Below are 12,526 nucleotides of genomic sequence, written 5' to 3'. Positions count from 1 at the left end.
TGAAAGAGCACAAAGGGGAGACATAAAAGCTGCTAGGCACAGCAAAACCCGTGTGGTAGGGAGGATAACGTCACCCCCACAAGAAGCTAGAGGAGCAGAGGAGAAGGGATTCCCGTAGTGCAACAGAAAAGGCCGCTGGCTCCTTGCCAGAGCTGGTAGACAGAATCTGCACTGATCCATATATAATATTAAATTAATGATGAGAAACCCAATATGAACTTGCAGATTTCTGGCGGAAACATAAAACCCAGTTATGATTGTTTTTCATTATGCTGACTGGATCATTTATTTAAAGGCACATTCACTGTCACAAACATATGCTAAAAATTACATATACTGTTCATCCTCAGCTTAAGCATAAATGTCTTTAAATTATATTGTTCAACATTTCAATAAAATAAACCCTGACATCTTTATGAGAATATTTTACATGTCTGACCCAGATACCGTCCTTCTAAGACCACCTCATAAATCACATCCATGGCTAAGGCATAAGGCTTTGTTTAAGTGGACCCCGTCCCCTATACACAGTGGGGGCCGACATATTGTAGGCTAAACCAATATACAGCATGTCTATATACTGGGAATTGGAGACAGCACCAAGGGATGGGGCAACATAATTCTAGTGATAGCACCGAGGCATGAGACACAACGTTCCTCTTGCCAGTACTGAGGCCGGAGGCACAAAGTTCCTAGTGACGGCAACTAGGCCGGAGGCACAGTTTCTTGTGACAGCACTGAGGCCGGAGGCACAATGGGGTAGATGTATGAAGCAGTGGTAAGGGAGGAGAAGTGATAAAGCGCCTGGTACTTTATCACTGGCCAATCAGCTCCTGACTGTTAAGTTACAGGCTGAGTTTAAAAAAGGACAGTTAGAAGCTGATTGGCCGGTGATAAAGTACCAGGCACTTTATCATTTCTCCTCCCTTATCACTGCTTCATACATTTACCCCAAAGTTATTAATGAAATGGCTGCATTCTTTTTGAACAGGACTACTAGTTTACCAGTAACAGCACTGAGGCATGATACACAAAGGGGTACATTTACAAAGATGGGTGCCGGACGGGGTCCCGACAGTCATTAACCCGATGTTGGGATTCCAACTGTCAAAACACCGACAGCCGGTTTCCCGATGGCTAATTTCCCTCGTGGGGGTCCACAGAGGGAGAATAGAATAGGTGGCTCACTCCGTGCCCGCAGCGTGGCGAGCGCAGCAAGTGCAGCGAGCCCGCAAGGGGCTTTGTTGCGCTCACCATACTGTCTGGGTCCGGCCAATCGGGACCCTGACGTCGGGCTAATGACTGTCAGGATCCCGACTGTCGGACCCCTGTACCACACCCTACTAAGATGGGCGTTCTATTGATGATGGGATTTTGCCCATAGAAACCAATCACATACTGGGCCAGATGCACTAAGATTCAAAATTGATCAAATGAAGAGTGATAAAGAGACCAGCCAATCAGCTCCTAATTTCCATATCACAGATTGTGTTTGAAAAAGTCAGACAGGAGCTGATTGGCTGGTTGTTGATCACTCTCCGTTTTATCACTTTTGAAGCTTAGTGCATCTGGCCCACTGTTATCTTCCAGAAGTTGTTAAAAAAATAAGATGCAGAATCTGATTGGTTGCTATGGGCAACAACCCATATTCAACTGATCTCCCATCTCCCATGTTGACTCCATATTGTCAACTTGGGAAAAAGGTTGACACAAGCAAAAGGTTGACATTGAAAGACTTTTGTACATTTGAGGATGTGGACCCCCGGTTAGTGTACCACATGCCCTCACATGGCTAGCTTCGTTCACCATACACGCGCCTCGCTCCGATAATGCTGCAATCGGCACACTTTGCCATTGTTGTAGATGTTTTAAAATAGTTCCAATTTAAAAAAAATCCTGAAAAAACGATGTTGACCTTTTATGGGTCCATCACTGCCAAGTCAAACTTTTGTCTATGTCAACATTGTCAATGTTGACTATATGGAGTTGACCAAGTGACTGTCACACTGGTGACCTACCATCTGTAACCTGAATCATTGAGAATTAGAAACTGATGTCTAATTAGCGGTCAGGTCCGGTTCCGGCCCAAAGCCCCTAACTTATAAAAAGATTAAACAAAACAAAAAAAAGATATGAACTCTTATATTTTGTAATTATTGGCAACTCCATTACCAGCAATGACATCAACCCAACATTTCCTGTACCTGGTCATCAATCTCACACATCGTCTTGAAGGTAATTTTGGCCACGACTCGTTTCAGAACTGCAGTAAGTTAGTCATAATTTTAGACCATCAAGCATGAACTCGCAGCCTCAGGTCATGACTCCATATTGCAGTTGAGTCAAGGTCTGGATTTTCACTCAGCCATTCTAGGATGCTAAATGTTCCATTCTGTTGTAGATACACATGTGCCTATAGATGGTATTATTCCCGCTCTAAGGTTCAGCCCACAAACATATACCCTAGCACCTAGTGGCGTGCGGTGGAGTGAGACACGTGAGGCAGTGCCTCACCTGGCTACCTCTTCTGCACATCTCTTATCAAAACTCAGCGAATCTCCAGCAGTGTATACTGCTGCTCCTGTGTATAATGCTGGCAAGTACCCCTGGGCTTATATATTGTGTGCAAATCTGGCCCAGGTACTTGCTAGGGACTCCTCAGCCATACCTCAAAGCACGTCCCTGCTAGCAACCATAGACTGAGCTGCCCCTGTCATAATTCAAAGATATCTGGTATGAAGATAAGAAGCCATCTCCACGGATGGTAGACGGTTCATTTGTCTCAAAGTAGTTTCTTTAAAAAGAAGGTAAAATGGTTTTCATTCATATAACAGTAATAATAATAATAATAATAATAATAATAATGGGTTGTGTACAAAATCCCTGCACTTATATCCCATCGCTCAGAATGCTGATGGCTGCATCTCTATGGACATATTCTTGACAGGTCCCGGGAAGTATTTTAACCATATCCCTAACCCACACCTCCCACAGTCTAAACCTAACCCTGTCCTCCTGCAGCCTAACCCTAAGCCCCCTCCACTGGCAGTCTAACCCTTACAGCCCCCTCCCACAGTCTAACCCCTACATGTCTCTTCCCGCAGCCTAACCCTAACCCACACCTCCCACAGACTTACCCTAACCATGTTTTCCTGCAGCCTAACCTTAAGCCCCATCCCCTGGCAGTCTAACCCTTACTGCCCCCTTACCACAGTCTAACCCCTGCCTGTCTCTTCCCGCATCCTAACCCTAACCCACACCTCCCACAGTCTAACCCTAACCGTATCCTCCTGCATCCTATCCCTAAGCCCCCTCCCCTGGTAGTCTAACCCTTACTGCCCCCTCCCACAGTCTAACCCCTACATGTCTCTTCCCGCAGCCTAACCCTAACCCACACCTCCCACAGTCTAACCCTAACCGTGTCCTCCTGCAGCCTAACCCTAAGCCCCCTCCACTGGCACTCTAAACCACACTGCCCCCTCCCAAAGTCTAACGCCTACCTGTCTTCTCCCACAGCCTAACCCTATCTGTCCCCTCCCGCAGTCTAACCCTATCTGTCCTTTCCTACAGTCTAACCCTACTTCACCCCACCCCCTGCAGGCCTAACCCTCCCTATTATGCCTTACTCTCATTTTTGTACTTACGTCAGGATCCCACTGTTGCTATTCTGCCTGCCAGTATCTTGTTATATTATTACTGCACTCATCCATTTGCAACTCCCTCTACTGATTTCACGTCTGAGCCCCCCTTCCCATCTCCCCACGCCGGCAGCCAATTAAAATGCAGCACTGGCTGGTGAGCCAATCGGAGCTTGTGTACCGGCAGCCACTCTGATTGGCTAACGGATACATGAGCTCTGATTGACTCAAAAGCCGGTGCAGCATTTTAATTGGCTGCTGGTGTCCTACAATGAAGAAGCCTGTGCTTCGGGACCTGCACCGAGCTCAGCACAGTAGCACAGTGGAGGCAGTGGGGGCGGGGGGGGGGGGCGGGATTTGTGGGAGGGGGCCTGGCTATTGCTATGCCACTGAGAGGACTGAGAAGTAGCATGGCACAGCTCATCCAGGACCAGATGCACTAAGCTTCAAAAGGAATAGAAAGGCGAGTGATAAACAGCCTGACCCTGCTCCTCCCTTCCCCACTAACTTTAGCAGTTCAAATACTCTCGCCTGGTGATCGGTCTCACCTTTGTCATAGCATGGGAGATCGTTGCACTTGACCAAGAAGAGATAAACCACTAATGATTATTATATACATATCCTTGGCCCAGTAGAACCGATTGTCCTACCAGTGAACTATGGATCAATATGTTTAAGAGGGTTTTTTGTGTCTATTATTGTGACTTCTGGTGCTTCTGTCACTGGTCACTGTGAAATGTATGCATTCTGTATAGAGAACAGGTGCATATGTGGCATAGATTTCTGATAACAAATGAAACATAAAATCTTGTTGCTGCAATGCCTAGCAGCGTGTCTGTGGTTCAGCTTCATCTACTAATGCATACAGATTATACATCAGATCTGCCAACACAGGTTACAAAAAAAACAACAAATGCAGACTTGGTAGTTTTATCCAAGAAGTCCGCTGTGACTTAAATCATTTATATAATAACAAAATGACGGCTTAGTCACTACCTCCAATCTCTGTCTTCACAGCTCCCTCTCTCCATATCTAATACATTTGAAACAGATTATTTTGCTTTCACTTTCTGTTAAGGAATAATTTGTACCGTTGAGTGTCCCCTAGTGGTGGCTAGCGGTACTTCACCTCAAAGGTGTAGCGTAATTAGCCTATGCACTCTCTCTGTTTATTTGATTACTGCAACCCAGAGAGTGCCATCCCGTTTCCATGTTATATCTAGGGGCAACTTGCCCACCTAGAAGTGGCACCAGGTCCCTTACTTGCTGACATCTATCAGGAGTGCCGATCCTTTCTACTTTTTATATATGTCTAGTGTCTGTGTGGAACCGTAAAACTGCCATCTGCTGGCAGCAAGTGAAACTACATATCTTTCTCGGGGCGAGATTCTATATAGCAGAGATGCGGTAAAAACCCCGTTTTCGGGGTTTCTACCGCATCTCTATATGCTATATTGTGCCTCCGCAGTGTCAGCGCTGCGGAGGGAATCGCCAGCAAAAGCTGGCGAATCCCTGCAGAAGCCTATGGGCTTCTTACCGCAGCGCTGTTTGAGGGATCCGTCACGGATCCCTCCCAGCGTGCCCTGCGGCCGGCGCCGGGGTCTGCGCATGCGCAGATGGACTCCCGGGTCACAGACCCGGAAGTCCAGCACCGGCACCGCATCGCAAGGGACAGCTCTTACCGCAAGAGCTGTCCCTTGCATGAATAACGGCATATGTTATAGCATATGCCGTTACTAATAATGCGATGTCCGGCGAAGGGGGGCCGCGGATGTTATAACATCCCGCCCTCAGTAACTACCGCACTAGCTTTTGAAGGATTAGTGGGCTTACTAGTGTTTGTGTGTGTGTGTGTGTGTGTGTGTGTGTGTGTGTGTGTGTGTGTGTGTGTGTGGGAACAATAGCATAACACATCCTAGATCTGAATGAATTAAATATTCTTATTAAAAACTTTGTTCTTTACATAGTTGAATGTGCTGACAACAAAATCACACAACAATTATCAATGCAAACCAAAGTTATTAACCCATGGAGGTCTGGATTTGGAGTCACCCTCAAAATGAAAGTGTAAAAACACACTACAGGCTGATACAACTTTGATGTAATGTCCTTAAAACAATCAAAATGAGGCTCAGTAGTGTGTGTGGCCTCCACGTGCCTGTTTGACCTCCCTACAATGCCTGAGCATGCTCCTAATGAGGTGGCGGATGGTCTCCTGAAGGATCTCCTCCCAGATCTGGACTAAAGCATCCGCCACCTCCTGGACAGTCTGTGATGCAACGTGGCGTTAGTGGATGGAGCAAGACATGATGTCCCAGATGTGCTCAATTGGATTCAGGTCTGGGGAACGGGCGGGCCAGTCCATAGCATCAATGCCTTCGTCTTGCAGGAACTGCTGACACACTCCAGCTACATGAGGTCTAGCATTTTCTTGCATTAGGAGGAACCAAGGGCCAACCGCACCACCATATGGTCTCATAAGGGGTCTGAGGATCTCACCTCGGTACCTAATGGCAGTCAGGCTACCTCTGGCGAGCACATGGAGGGCTGTGCAGCCCCCAAAGAAATGCCACACCACAACTGACCCACTGCCAAACTGGTCATACTGGAGGATGTTGCAGGCAGCAGAACATTCTCCTTGGCATCTCCAGGCTCTGTCACGTCTGTCATGTGCTCAGTGTGAACCTACTTTCACCTGTGAAGAGCACAGGACGCCAGTGATGAATTTGCCAATCTTGGTGTTCTCTGGTAAATGCCAAACGTCCTGCATGCTGTTGGGCTGTAAGCACAACCCCCATCTGTGGATGTTGGGCCTCATACCACCCTCATGGATTCTGTTTCTGACCATTTGACTATACACATGCACATTTGTGGCCTGCTGGAGGTCATTTTGCAGGGCTCTGGCAGTACTCCTCCTGTTCCTCTTTGCACAAAGGCGGAGGTAGCGGTCCTGCTGCTGGGTTGTTGCCCTCCAACGGCCTCCTCCACTTCTCCTGATGTACTGCCTGTCTCCTTGCTCTGGACACAGCCACAGCTCGCATTGATGTTCCATCCTGGATGAGCTGCACTACCTGAGCCACTTGTGTGGGTTGTAGACTCCGCCTCATAATACCACTAGAGTGAAAGCACCGCCAGCTTTCAAAAGTGACCAAAACATCAGCCAGAAAGCATAGGAGCTGAGAAGTGGTCTGTGGTCACCACCTGAAGAACATCTCCTTTATTGGTGGGGTCTTGCTAATTGCCTATAATTTCCACCTGTTGTCTATTCCATTTGCACAACAGCAAGCGAAATTGATTGTCAATCAGTGTTGTTTCCTAAGCGGACAGTTCGATTTCACAGAAGTGTATTTGACTTGGAGTTATATTGTGTTGTTTAAGTGTTCCCTTTATTTTTTTGAGCAGTGTATATATATATATATATATATATATATATATACATATACACACACACACACACACACACACAATAGGGAATATGTTTTCCTTATAATTGAAGTGTTCTCTAGAAGTGATAACATAATTACAAGTAACTTCCATTTCTACAGGAGTGTGTCAATAGGTTGACACAACACAAGGACGACATGCATTATGTCGACCTTGACTAAATGTCAACACAAGGATAAGTCAAAATAAGGTTTTCACGTTTTTGACTGTCTACCTAGACCTTATCTGTGAACCATCCGGATACTTTTCTACAGAAATCATTAAAATTGATAAATTAGTTATATGCATAAGGAGTGTTTGGCAGTGGTGTAACTATAGAGGGTGCCGGGGATGCAGCTGCTATGGGGCCCAACGGCTTGGGGGCCCCAAGGAAATTCCCCCTGCACCCTCTTGATTTGTGTCATTTTTACTTACATACTGTTGCACAGGAAGTGCCCCCCTTCAGTTGCGCAGGACGTGCCTGTGTCTGTGACCCTGGCCTGGGAGTCGAGGACAGTAGACCCGGCACCAAAACAAGGCAGCCCACACCTCTCTATCGCCCCTGCTTCCCATCCCCCTCTCGTCCTCTACCCCCCTCGTCCGCTTGTCCTCTGTCTCTCTCTTCCTCTACCTGTCCTTTACCCCCTGTCATTCTCTAACCCACTCCCCCCTCATCCTCTATCCCCCTCCCCCTCTAGTTCTCTACTCCCCTCCTGACACCCTCTCTCACTCCCTGTCTCTCCCCATGTTTTTTCTCTGACACCTTCTCTCAGTCCCTGTCTCTCTCCCATTCTCGTCCAACAATCAGACAGAACTATCTTGGCAATGCTGTTTTGTGCTCTAACATGGCATAAACAGCAAGGTTAGTTGACTAAAACACAAAGTACTGACGATCAATAAAAATCTCAGGTCCAAAGTGGTGTTGAAAGAGGCATATCAACATACAATCCATTGCATTGTAGATACACAGCAAGGAGTTCCGTTCCTATCAGAAATAAGTTGCAATGGCTCAAAGAACACAAACAGTGGACTGGAGAATTATGAATACATTTCATGGTCTTGTTAATACTGGATTCAGCATGTCCATGGTTCCATCACGCTTGACTTTAAAAATGGCATCTAATAATACCTACGAGGGGCACGATCGGTGGCAGGGTGTAAAAATGGGACACAGGAGACTATCGGGTCAATTCAATTGTTTACCCTCCATGAATACCACTCATGGGTGCAAAGATGGAGCAATTCAGTTGTTGCTATTTTTGGGCACCCATTAGCTGCAGGAGATACATTTATTGTCACTTCACCCGAAGTCGGAGAGAAGAATTGTGCAAAATGGCACGGACCAGGACTTTACAGAGAATGAGTCACTTTTCGTGGCTATACCCTATTCTATTCTGACAAGTAATGGGCACCCAACAACTGAATTGCTCTTATGAGGAGGTGCGGATTATTAGGTTGACAGAGTCTAAGTCGACAGTCAATAAGTCGACCACTATCAGTCGACAAACAGTAGGTCAACACATGAATAAAGTTGACACGGTCTAGGGCGACAGCTCAAAATGGCAATGGTTGACACAGGAAATGGCTGACATGAGTTTTTCCTTTTTTTGTGTCTATGTCGACATCCATATAGGCATACTTGTGCAATTGCCATGCTTTGACCCTGTTGACATTTTTCTTGGGTTGACCTACTACTTGTTGGGAAATAGTGGTTGATACCCTTATGGACACAAAAAAAAACCCCACTTTAATCGCTCACCCTTCCCCCATAGTCTTATTATGGGGGTACAGCTCTTTTTTGGAAGTAAAACTTGGTATTTAGTGCTTTTCACAAAAACAATAGCTGGCATAAACTGTGATTTGAAGATATACTCTACTGTACAGTTATGATGTCGGGTGGGCGGGGGGGGGTAAGATCAGGCTGCGGGGGGAGAGTACGGCCAGCGGAGAAATACTTACCGGAAAACAGGAGAGTGTAAGTCACCGCTGGACCACCAGGATCCAACATTTTGACATTTTATCCCAGCCTACATATTATGACTGTCGACATATCATACTCAATCCATGAATTGAAGATAGCCCAGGGGAAAATGTAATCATTTATTGTGATCACTACAGAGCAGACACAGGTCCTGTATGGTGTAGAATGCTGGGAGCAGGTGTAATACGCTTTACTTTATTTCTCCCTGACATTTCACCCTAAATCCAAAATTTTGGATGACACATTTGCTAACCTGTAAACTTTTGGATACACTTGTCGTGGCGTAGACTATAATGACACTTAATCTTTTCAGCATGGCTTGGTTTATATGGCCAATTTGAGTAAACCTGCATAAATATTTAGTGCACCAGTCCTTCCCAAACAGCATCAAGGGCATCAATTAAAAATATAAAGATGCAACACAAACTGTTGCTGGGCTATAGTGCATTTGCATCTTGGTGCATAATGACAGCTTGCACATGCAGGTGACTTGCATCTGTCCACAGAGAGGCTGGTCAGATGCAGCACAGTGAGCGAGTGTACATTAAGGTAAGCATGCCCCTTTGAAATGCACCTTCTTTACAATTTCATGGATCCCGAAATACATTAGTGATGTAACCAGGTGCAAGTTTTGGAGTTGATGGTGATGACTGTCGCATCTTTGACTCAGATGCCTCTATAAGCTAGACGTAAGGTTGCGCGTATTTTAAGAGTAAGCAATATAATTGGGAATGATTCCCTAAATTAATGAGCTTGAGTCTATTAAGGGCCACAGTCTGTGGGACAGAATGTACTGCACATCACATTTAGGATATCGCCACTTTTTGGGTACATAACGGTGTTGATGATGGGGGTAGGTACCTAAAATGGCGATTTAAATTTCAAAGGACGGCTCTTCTAAAAATAACTGTTCTATTCAATGATAGGACTTCTGAATGCATGACTCCCAATCAACACAAGGACCCTGGGGGACACTGGGAACATGGTGAAAAGCAAAAAAATGCTATTAGGCAACAGCATCTACTGATTTGCCTACTGGATCCAAGCTCCGGGTAACCTATCATCTCAATATAATGAATGTCCCAAACTCAATGCTGAAAAAAGGGAAGATCAGAACTCATTTGTCAGCAGGCTCAAATGTGGAATACCACAGGAATAAGAGCACCCATGAGCATTAAAAATTGCAGAAGCCTAAACGTGCCCATACACTAGTGTGTTCTGACACTTTACTAGACGATTTTGAAGCATCGGGCCAATACATCGTTGAAATACACACTTATATATCATTACGTTATGTCTGCCTATTGCAGGATTGCCGAATCACTGCAGTGTGTACCCAGCTTACACACTTTCTCACCTCAACAATGACAATTGCAGCGAACTAACAACACTTGCTAAAGCCAGGGAGACCGCTGTGGAGGGGGGGGGGGGGGGGGATAAGCTTGGCCCACTCCGACAGATGCAAATGATATATTTAGGTAATAGGCTGGGCATGACAAAGCATAACTGCATATGATTACACGAATACGTCAATGCTTCCTGCCAGCCATGCAAATGAAAGTGCATACACACGCATCCTAATAAAATATAACATACTCACTTAATTGACCTCTGCAGTCAGAGGGTCATAACGCTGTGTCAGATCAGATACACCAAGGTATGTAGGGTTCCCAATAAAAGTGGCCCCATATGGACTGTAACGTATATGCTAATGCTAACCTTCCCCAGACTGTACATCTTAAATTAACTGACTGATGTCATATTAAATATTTAGCTCAAATTGCATCATCGTATTCATTATTAGAAGATGACCACTCACAAACGTCTAAGACGACTGTAAAACGCTTAAACGGAATAGAGAAGGAAACAGTCCGTTCTACTTTTGCATGATGACTGTATATCCTCTTGCTTATTCATTGTTCTTTAACTACCCTACTTGTTAAGAGTTTAACTATATGTCAATTAAAAGGGGGAGCATTCCTAAATGCAACTGTGGTTATAAAAGTATCAATGAAAAGCAAAGTTGTCCAACAACACAAGGTTAGTATCAGCAAGATTACAATCCAAATTGTACCCAGCACCAGACTGGACGTCTGTCAAAGTTTTATTTAGAGAAACAATTCAGGAGCAGACAGGTCTTAAGGATATTTGCTCGGAATTTGTCATACATGATGTAACGATATCACTAAGAGACCGTTTCTATCTTAATTCTTCTTGAATTCCCTTATTTTCATAAAGTGGAGTAAATTGCAACCACATACTGGAGGGGAAGGAGGGAGGGGGGGGGGGGGTAGTAGTCTAGCCTAGCTCCAGCTGATCTTCCCTTTACCATCCGTCAGCGGTGCTAAATCTATTTGGATAAAACTCGTGTGACCCAGACAGCTGGCACCATCCCAAACAGCCTTACACACCGGCAGCTCAGATAATAACAATCATTCTCTATGTTCCCTCACCCTCTACAGTGTAAGACTGGAAGAAATTAATATAGGAAAAGGGGGAAAATGACATACAGGAACATAGTTCTCTATTTGAACTGAGATCCAAATGTAGGCTCAAGCAGCCTTTGAGTCTTGTGTGAAGGACTACAACCCTCATCATTGTCTGTAAGCCAGTAGGTGCTAGTTTGACCATAGTCATGGAGCCAAATAGTTGTCAAAAGCCCTGAATTAATCAGCTGTCAGACAATTGGAGCAAGCAAGTTTGCTTGCTAGCTCTGCAGGCGACCAGGTTACGTCAATGCACTGGCAGTACGGTACCTATAAATTGCCATTTAAACAAACAGCTGGAAAAGAGAGAATTAAAAACCGCTAATAACCCCCATAAATTATTCTTTACAGTCACAGCAGGGCTGGCTGGGTTGTCGGATCGGTAGAACGCTGGCACCCAAGTACCTTGTTTCATTAAATAGAGGGGGTGAGGGGTGGGGGGGTCAACCTCACATAACCCCTCTATTTACAGTAGGTGCTCTCCAATTCAGCCCTCAACTGGCAAAATCTGCACTCCCAATGGTAAATGCAGTGCAAATCTGACTCTCTAGTGTTAAAAGACTCAGATCCCAAGTGGCCAGAAAGAGGGGAAAAAAACAAAAATCAAAACCACACGTTAACATCTCTTTGATTAGTCTATTAAGAGCTTGACATATCCTAGAGCATCAGGCTGAGGAACACATTAATGCTGCCCCTGTGAGTCCAGACACAAACTATGCACTTGTCTGACTTTTTCTTTTTCTTTTTTTTTTACATGCAGCATAAATGTTGCTTTTATTTCCACTTCTTAAATTCTGACATTTCTATTGGAGATTTTTTTTTTTTTTTCTATTGCACCAATTAGATTGCAAGATCCTTGCCATTTAAACATTATACAGCATTTTAGTTTATTTTGGGGCTGAATGTCTATGCAGAATGAGCGGTATGCCCAGCAATGGCTGGCAATAAGTGCTAAAATAAGCTAACATCACCTACTGCACAAAAAGATAACAAAAAGA

The 12,526-nt window shown here is 45.0% G+C and overlaps 1 protein-coding gene across 2 annotated transcripts in view; it reads right to left on the bottom strand.

Annotated features, from left to right (window-relative positions):
- Positions 1–12,526, bottom strand: part of ADAMTS6 (ADAM metallopeptidase with thrombospondin type 1 motif 6) — a 288,122-nt gene that overhangs the window by 274,967 nt on the left and 629 nt on the right. The window lies entirely within an intron of this gene.

The sequence above is a fragment of the Crinia signifera genome, chromosome 1 (genome assembly GCF_055691185.1).
Source record: "Crinia signifera chromosome 1, ASM5569118v1, whole genome shotgun sequence".
NCBI lineage: Eukaryota > Metazoa > Chordata > Amphibia > Anura > Myobatrachidae > Crinia > Crinia signifera.
This window is presented reverse-complemented; position numbering and strand designations above follow the sequence as displayed.